Here is an 8,663-nt window from a genome sequence, read left to right as displayed (position 1 = left end):
AGTGATATGCGTTCATTTTCAGCGATAGAAAAGGCGGCAGCTGTGTCATGGCTTGTTGAATCCGGGTCAGTTCACTGCGTGCGCACGAAATTCAAGGTAAAATTTCGCCGTCGTCCTCCTTGTGAAAGGTCACTGCTAAGATGGAAGAAAATGTTCGAAGAAAGAGGCTGTCTTAAAAAGAAAGAAAGAAGTGATAAAGGGGGAACACATCGCAGTATTGCTGATGCCCTTGAGGGTGCATTTTCGTCGGACCCTCAGATGTCCTGTACGCGAGCTGCGCTGTTGTTCGGAGTGAGCCCGTCAACGGTAAGTCGCGCGATGAAACGCAAGGGCTTCTATCCGTACAAGATGCAAACTCTACAAGCGCTCTCAGAAGACGACAGAGACCGTCGGCTTCAATTCTGCCACTCGGAACAACGAAGGATAACTCAAGACCGGGGACATCTGAACTTTTTATTATTCACTGATGAACCCATTTTTCACCTGGATGGAAAAATCAACAAACAGAACACTCGGTTTTGGGCAAAAGACAATCCTCGTTTTTATTCCACAAACGACAAGACCCCACATATCATGGTTTGGTGTGGATTGTGGCGCGAGGGGCTCGTTGGGCCTTTTTATTTTGAGGACAACGTGACTGCCGAATCATATTTGAAAATGCTGCAGCAGAAGATTCTGCCAGAGTTGGAAGCAACACATATGCAGAAGGAGATCTGCATATTTCAGCAGGACGGAGCTCCTGCTCATTACGCCAGAAGTGTCCGCAACTGGCTGGATGCAACATTTCCAAACATGTGGATGGGTCGAGGCTCGTCCAACATGCCATGGCCGCCCCGTTCACCTGATCTAACTCCATGCGATTTTTTTTTATGGGGCTATCTAAAAAGCCGCGTGTACCGCCGAGGCCGACTTCACAGTTGTTCAGAGCTGAAGCAGCAAATTGAGGCTGCTTGTGCAGACATCACGGAGCGCATGAGGGCATCTGTCTTCAAAGAATATGAAGAAAGATTGCAAAGATGTATTGACGCCGCCGGAGGACATTTTGAGGTATAAATCACAGCAAGCACTTCGACGTGAACGCCTGAGTACTGTTCGATGTAAGTGCATGTTACAGTCTCGGGTGTTTTCACTACGATCTCTTTCATATCCCATGAGCAGCTTGCGGACGTTGAACCACAGAAAATGATCAACCAGATTGGACCAGATATTGACGGCACCGGAATCGTAGCGGAAGAGCAAGCGACGAGTTAATATTTATTTTTGTTTCTAATGCTGCTGATGTAGCATTTCCACTACTGTTTTTAGTAAGAGAAGCGGTGACTCTTCCTTGTGGCATTACTTTAAACGAGCAGACGATCTGCACCTTCGAAGCAAGCGCGCCAACGGCACCAATGGCCTTGCCGGAGATGGCGGTTACCTCGCCGCTCGACAGATGGCGCACCATGTCACCGCAGCTTCACGACTCGCTTCTGCGAAATTTGTGCACGCCGCCGAGAGCAATATTCCGTCGATTCCGGAAAATCTAGGCAAGTACCGATGTTGAATCACTTATCAGATAACATAGACCATATTTTGCTACTTTGTGAACGTAATTTCAGCTCGAATGGGGTAGTAGATTTTGCATAGGAATTTTTTAAAACCCAGCCCCCAAATATTCAAAACCCTGTACATACAACAACTATATATATATATATATATATATATATATATATATATATATATATATATATATATATATATATATATATATATATATATATATATATATATATATATATATATTAAGAAAGAAGATGATACAGCGCTATAGTGCCTAGAAGGCACTATAACAGCGCCGACACTAACGACGATGAAGACGCCGATCAGCTGGCGCGAGCACTGAGAGCTCGGACTGTCTTGTTCGAGCAAGATTGTGCTTCGCTCTACGATCGTCTTGTGTCACCGGTCGCCGTCTCCAGTCCTTCGAATAACCTCTAATAAACCCCTCTTCAATATATAAATGTATATGCAGTGACGTATACGTAAGCTTAGTAACATCTTGTATAATTTCACAGCTTAATTCCAAACATCAAGTACGTTTACGCGCCGCAAGGTGCTGTAAAGTTATTTGCTTTTTGCCACTAAAAAACTGCATGTGTGTGGGCGCGCGTGTGTGCAAATAACTCATGCGCAGGTACTCAATATATTTGAGGCCCCGCATAAGGTCAGTACTCTTGCACGTTTTCATTGTAGTGAGGAAGCAAACTCACAATCCCTGCATCGCTTCGAATACAAGCTCTAACCCCGCCAGACCACCGGAAGAAAGAGAACGAAAGCAAAATACTAGAAACGCACAAAGTCTGCGCTCGCTCTTTCCCCCGGGGTAGGAAAATTCTGTTTACTGCTTGGAGCCATGGGGGAGGGGATAAGACTGTGTTGGAGGAGGAGCCATGGCTTGGACAAAACTAACTGCCGCGAGCGCTTCCTCTTACAAGGAAAAAAAAAAAGACTCCGCGAGATACGAGTACGTGACTTTTTGGCTACGTCACCTATGTGTCACGTGATTGCGCATCGTCGACCTATAGTGACTAGAATATATTGGCTAGTGTGCCGACCGAGGCCTCCTGGGTGGCACCGTGAGCGATGAATGCCAGCGGCCGCCGCCAGGAGCGCTGTAAACTGGGTGGGTAGAAAAATTTTTCTACCGATCAAGCTGATTAATGAACTCGGTCCAAAAAGTAAGGAAACGTTGTTAAAAGCTTTGGAAACAGTCATAGCGAATAAGCAAATTCCGGACAGCTGGCGGCAGAGTAAAATGAATTTGATTTATAAAGGGAAAGGAGAAAGGATGCACATAAAATCCTACAGGCCGATTACCATAACATCTGTAATGTACAGGTTAGCCATGCAGGCGGTGAAATTAAAGGTGCAAGCATGGGTTGAAAGTAACAAGATACTCGGAGAACTTCTGAACGGCTTTAGAAATGGTAGGCGCTTAGATGATTGCCTGTTCGTGCTTACCCAATGCATCGAAATATCTAGAGTGGAAAATAGACCTTTGTATTTGGCCTTCCTGGACATAAACGGGGCGTACGACAACGTAAGCAGGGAACTCCTGTGGAACATATTAAAAGAAGGTAGCGGTTATGAGATAAGAGTTCCTACAGGAAATATACCGGGATAACAAAGTAGAAATTACGTGGGAAGGGATAAGAAGTACGGAGGATGTCAAAGTATGCAAAGGATTAAGACAAGGCTGTCCTCTATCACCGGTGCTGTTCATGCTTTATATGATAAACCTGGAACGGAGGATACAAGACAGTAACCTAGGTTTTAACCTGTCATACAGATTAGGTGGAAAGGCGGTAGAGCAGCGCCTCCCCAGTTTGATGTATGCAGACGATATTGTGCTGCTAGCTGAGAGTCTGGAAGAATTGCAAACTCTAGTTAAGTATTGCGGAGACGAAGGGGACGCTCTAGGCTTCAGTTTCAGCGCAGTTAAGTCGGGTCTGATGATTTTCAACGGCTCAACTGATCAGGGTCTTAAAATTCAAGGCCTTGAAATACCTAGAGTAGCAGAATATAAATATTTGGGGGTATGGATAAACGAAGGATTGGCATACATTGGAAAGCATGAGCAATCACTTAAGGCCAAAGGGCGAAGGAATGCCGGGATAATGAAGCATAAGGCATTGTGGGGATACAATAGGTATGAGGTATTGAGGGGTATTTGGAAAGGAATTATGGTGCCCGGACTTACTTTCGGAAATGCGGTTTCGTGCCTAAAATCAGAGGTACAGTCGACATTAGAAACAAATCAGAGATCCGTTGGACGATTAGCACTAGGTGCCCACGGCAAAACTACAAATGAGGCGGTACAGGGAGATATGGGCTGGGCATCTTTCGAAGTACGGGAAGCTCAGAGTAAAATATTATATGAGGAACGCCTGAGGAAATTGGACAGTAACAGATGGGCAGCTAAGGTGTTTAAATACCTGTACCTAAAAAGCGTTGACTCACAATGGAGGAAAAGAACTAGGAAACTAACTAGTAAGTATGCTAGTCACGAAGACGGAGAAATAAAGAGCGTTAAGTAACAGGTGAAAAACACAGAAGGTAAAAATTGGATAAATTCGATGGAAAAGAAACAGAGTGTGGAATTATACCGAAAGTGGAAAAGGCACATCGGGAAGGAAGCTTTCTTTGATAACTCAAGAGGCAGTACCCTACTTTTTGAAGCTAGATCAGGGTGCCTTAGAACACGCAGCTACAAAAAGAAGTTTAACAATGGAGATGACGCATGTGCTGTATGTGGAAACTCCAGTGAAACAATTGACCATATTATACTCGAATGCAATGGTATCCATCCAGAAGTTGGTGCAGGCGCAATCACTGTTCCTGAAGCTCTGGGGTTTAGAGATAACAGTGGCCGGGTGAATAAACCGGCGGTGGAAACCAGCAAAAAACGGCTGGAAGATTGGTGGCTTAAAAGCAGAGAAGTGACATAATGTTAGTAATGTAGGAGCAAAATTTAATAAATAGAATGATGGTTTAGTTAACAATTCTAAATCAATAATTAAGATATATGGAGAAAAATGAGCATGATAGCTACTGCTACCACCCCGTTTCAAAGGGGACGCTCCTAGTATATTCCATCCATCCATCCATCCATCCGTACCAGCCGCGCTGTCTGCTGCCTACCGCGCTCTCGCATCTTCGGCAAGAGGGCTGCTTGCACTGCATTTTAGCTCTCATTAAGTCGCAACAGACCTCAGCTATAACTGAAGCCAAGTTTCAGGCTGTGTGTTTTGCCTTGGATTGGAAGCGGCGCACGTATTTAACGCTTCTTGCTTGCGAAGGCTTCTGCGAAGTTTGAGCATCTTAGTCCCGGACATCCCGTGCTCACAATTGAGGGAAACCCGGAAGTTCTCTTTTAACAACAATTAAAGCATAGGCATTTATTTATATAAAATATATTTGTAATCTTTGGAACAAAGTGAAATGCTTCATTTTTATTGACATGCATATATATGGTTCTTTCTGTGCACTGTACACTTGCTGACAAGTAAACACGTACACGCAGTTTTATTTATATATTGTATATGCGAAAAACACAGAGAACAAATTCACGCAACACTCCTCTTATGTATATGTAATAACAAACACAGGCACACGTGGCAGAATCGCATGAACAGCAGAGCACAATACGAGGAACCTTTACTTACAACGGATAAGGTACATCGCGGCCTGTGATTGTACACAAGGTTTTGCCGAAGTCAGCATCTTATTTGAATGAAGAAGCTGATGAAGTTTTTTCTTTCTTTTTCTCAGATACACAATAGGCACGAGACGCGGCCGGTTCATCGCGAGGAAGCTCGTTGGTAATGACGCGCTTACGATGAAACATGCGCCCAATATATAACTGCATCCATATGACATATTTGTAGCGCAAAAGGACACAGAAAAGGTACACAACACAGGTGCTGTCTGTAGCGCCTGATTGTGTACACTCGTTGTGTTACACACTAGAGAGATTTAGCTTACCGGAGACGTATGACGTCTCCCGGAGACGTAAGCCAGGCTCACACTAGCGGGAAACTTCCCGCAGCGGCGCAACGTTCATGGCGCCGCAGCGTCGCAGCTCCTCGGAAGGACGCTCACACTACGCCCGTTTTCTCGCTGCGTTTGTCGTGGAATGTAGAGGAGGCGAAGGCGAGCGAAGGCGAGCGGAGAGAGAAAGAGTAGTCACGTGACAAGACCGAAGGGAAAGCACGCGCTTTTCTTGTGCACAAGTGAGCGGGCTACTCAAGCGACACCAGCGATGCTCCCGTCGCCCGCGCAGCCGCCGCCGGGAGTCATTGAACTTGGACTGACGTCACGGTCTGCGCTCCGCTCCGATTGGCTACTCCGTTCTGCGGGACGGGAAAAATAGCTCCCGACCCCATCGCTCCGCGGAACGTCAAACAAGTCAGCCTGCGGGAAAAAAACCGGTTTCTGCGGGAAGCGGCGCGCGGAGAACATCCAGCGTTGCGCGTTTTCCCGCTAGTGTGAGCGTGCCTGTACAGACGTAGACGTATCGGACGCCTACTGCGCATGCGTGAAAACTGCCGATACGTACAGGCGCTGGAGACGTACTCCGGAGACGTATGCCGCGTGACGTCCAGCTTGCCGTAATCCCGCGAGATCTCACGAGATTTCAGCAGCCATGGAGCCAAGCCGCCAAGCTAAGCCAAGCGCCGATGGTATGATGCTACGAGTGCTTGTAGAGTGCTGCTGTGCGCAACGGGCCACATAGTTCTCCCGTTTTCACATTGGCGTCATCAAATGCTGTAATACCCTTGCCCCGGCCGTGCCAAGAAAACATCAAGCGCAAGCGTTTCAGTGCGGCGGACGACCAGCAAGTAGCTCGAGATCGCCACCATCCTGTACTATACACTGTACAGCGCTGGGAGAAGGCGCCGTCGAAAGAAGTTGCAACGATTTCTAGGGATCCGCCGACGGCGAACGAGCGCTCGCTCCGCTGCTCAATGAAGGCATTCGCAAAGGCCTTTGCAAGCCATCCAGCGTCAGAAAAAAAAAAAAAAAAAAAAGATTCTGGTAAGTCACTACCCACTACCTTCTCTGTTCAGACAATCGGACTGGACAGCGGACTGTCCGAGCGGAACAATTAGTTATCGTATGTGACGAAAACGGCACTTTCGAGTAGCTCGGAATGGCAGTGACTCGGCGCCTGCCGATCGCGTGCGCTCCGATTAGGAGTGGTGGTGGATGATGCTTTCCCACGATACATACGGCCCGCCCGTCTGAACACCGCCTAGTCGATTGCTGGGGAATAGCAGCGCAAAGTAAAAAGCCACTTACCTTGTGCGAATTAGATACATGATATTTCAGCATTTTTGCTAAGCATGGCTCAAGTTGCATAATAATACACGTCGTGTAGCTGCTTTTGTTTACATGTGCATGTAAATGTGCACAGCCACCAGGAGCCACAATAAATGAAAATTGTTTGCAAGATGATTTACTTTATCTTCTCAGACAATTGTCTGGCACCATTAGCTAACAGCACATGCTGAATGCAGTGCCAAAGCCAAATATTGCAAGAGGTCATTTAATTTTTTTTTGCTCCAAGCTTATGAGCTTGTGTCCCTGTGTCAGCACGTGAAATGAAGTACTTTATGCTGTTGGACAAAACATTCAGGCACTGGAAGTCTTATCAGCATTTACAAGTCGCAGAGGCTGAACTGGTTTGCTCATTGTGTTATAAAAACACCTGAAAATTAAAAAAGGATCCTTGTTAAGGACCATTGCATTGAATGAAGGCAACAGTGTCTGCGTCGTGGCACTTTTCTAGTGTCCTGGCGCAACTTTCAGCTGCACAATTAGATCCTGCATTATGTTGGCAAGTTAATTACCAATCACCTGTGTCTCATATGGTTATTCCCTTTCAGATGAAAATGAGCCTGCAAGTGCCTGAATGACATGGTGCCCAGAGAGACTCATGATGATGAAAGCAATCATGACAACTCCCGGAATAGTAAGCGACAACACTTCTTATAATACTTTCTTCAATGTTCTTGTTGAACATGTTACAGCTATTTACAAAGCACTGCAATGTTCAGTCTTGATTCTCTTACTGCAGTGTACAAAGTGTAGCCAGAGTGCTAAAGTAAGCTCGTGCATGTTGTTATGCACCGGAAAACAGCCCAAGATCTCATGGCTGCAGAAATAATTATTTCTTTCATTTGTTTGCTTGCTTCCATGGCACAGCCACAAGTCTGCACAGTGTAGAGCCGCTGCCATCAACACCAAGTCAGTGCCCTTGAGGGGTGAGGACATATTTACGTTATTTTGAGCAGCACCAATTTGTAAAAAGTTTTATTTATTTCAATGCCTTAACAACTTACTATAGTTTAAAACTCAAGACTGCTTAGTACAACTGCACTAGAACCTAGATGTTAGCTTTTGCATTCATGCCAAAACTATGCATGGACCAGCAGCAGCAACAGTGCATTATACAAAATGCAATGGCCTATGAAAGCAGCGATAAATGAAATAAATGAGTAGGAAAACAAATTATTCACAAATTTTCATGTTCATGGTGCACACTCACGAGACCATCGCAATGCTTTGTGTATTGTTATGCTTGTCTCACTGTTTTGAACCTACACTCCATTTGGTGGCATGACTGAGTCTTTGGTTTGAGAGAAGAATGACGTTTCGAAGATGAGAGAACAAAAACAATGAAATTTGATTGCACTTCTGCAGACTTATGTACATACTTCAAAGGTCTTAACAGCAAAAGGTCAAAAGCAAGTTCATAGCAATGATAGACTATTGAGCCTCTTGGCCAGGGCCAATATTGTTTTTTTTTTACTCCACAAGAAACCTTTAAACAATCAATCCAGCCCTCTCACAGAACTTTGGCCAATAAAACACGGCACATCTCTTCGGGTCAATCAGCCAGTCAATCAAACAGTATTGGTAAGCAATGTTCCTGCAGTCATACCTTGGGAACAGGCGAGGAGACACAGAAACTTCCTTTTTCACTTCGATAGCGTTGCAATAGTCGAATAAGGAGTCTGTCTACCAGAAAAACATAGGGCATGTCTGATGTCACATACAGCGGATCAAAACAGCATCTGTAGAACTCAACTCCTAATGGATCAGTGTAATGGTTTTATGGC

At 45.3% G+C, this 8,663-nt stretch overlaps 2 long non-coding RNA genes across 2 annotated transcripts in view; one reads left to right on the top strand and one right to left on the bottom strand.

Annotated features, from left to right (window-relative positions):
* LOC146206202 (uncharacterized) overlaps positions 1–8,663 on the bottom strand; it is a 542,419-nt gene that overhangs the window by 371,028 nt on the left and 162,728 nt on the right. The gene's annotated exons all lie outside the window — the stretch shown is intronic.
* On the top strand, positions 6,454–7,799 carry LOC146206205 (uncharacterized). Its single transcript, XR_014704383.1, has 3 exons — positions 6,454–6,576; positions 7,428–7,513; positions 7,747–7,799. It is a non-coding gene; the product is annotated as an uncharacterized LOC146206205 (long non-coding RNA).

Source organism: Amblyomma maculatum, chromosome 1 (assembly GCF_055883805.1).
Source record: "Amblyomma maculatum isolate TAMU_Amacu chromosome 1, ASM5588380v1, whole genome shotgun sequence".
Classification (NCBI taxonomy): Eukaryota; Metazoa; Arthropoda; class Arachnida; order Ixodida; family Ixodidae; genus Amblyomma; species Amblyomma maculatum.
The sequence above is the reverse complement of the archived record's forward strand: the minus strand, read 5'-3'. Positions and strand labels throughout refer to the sequence as shown.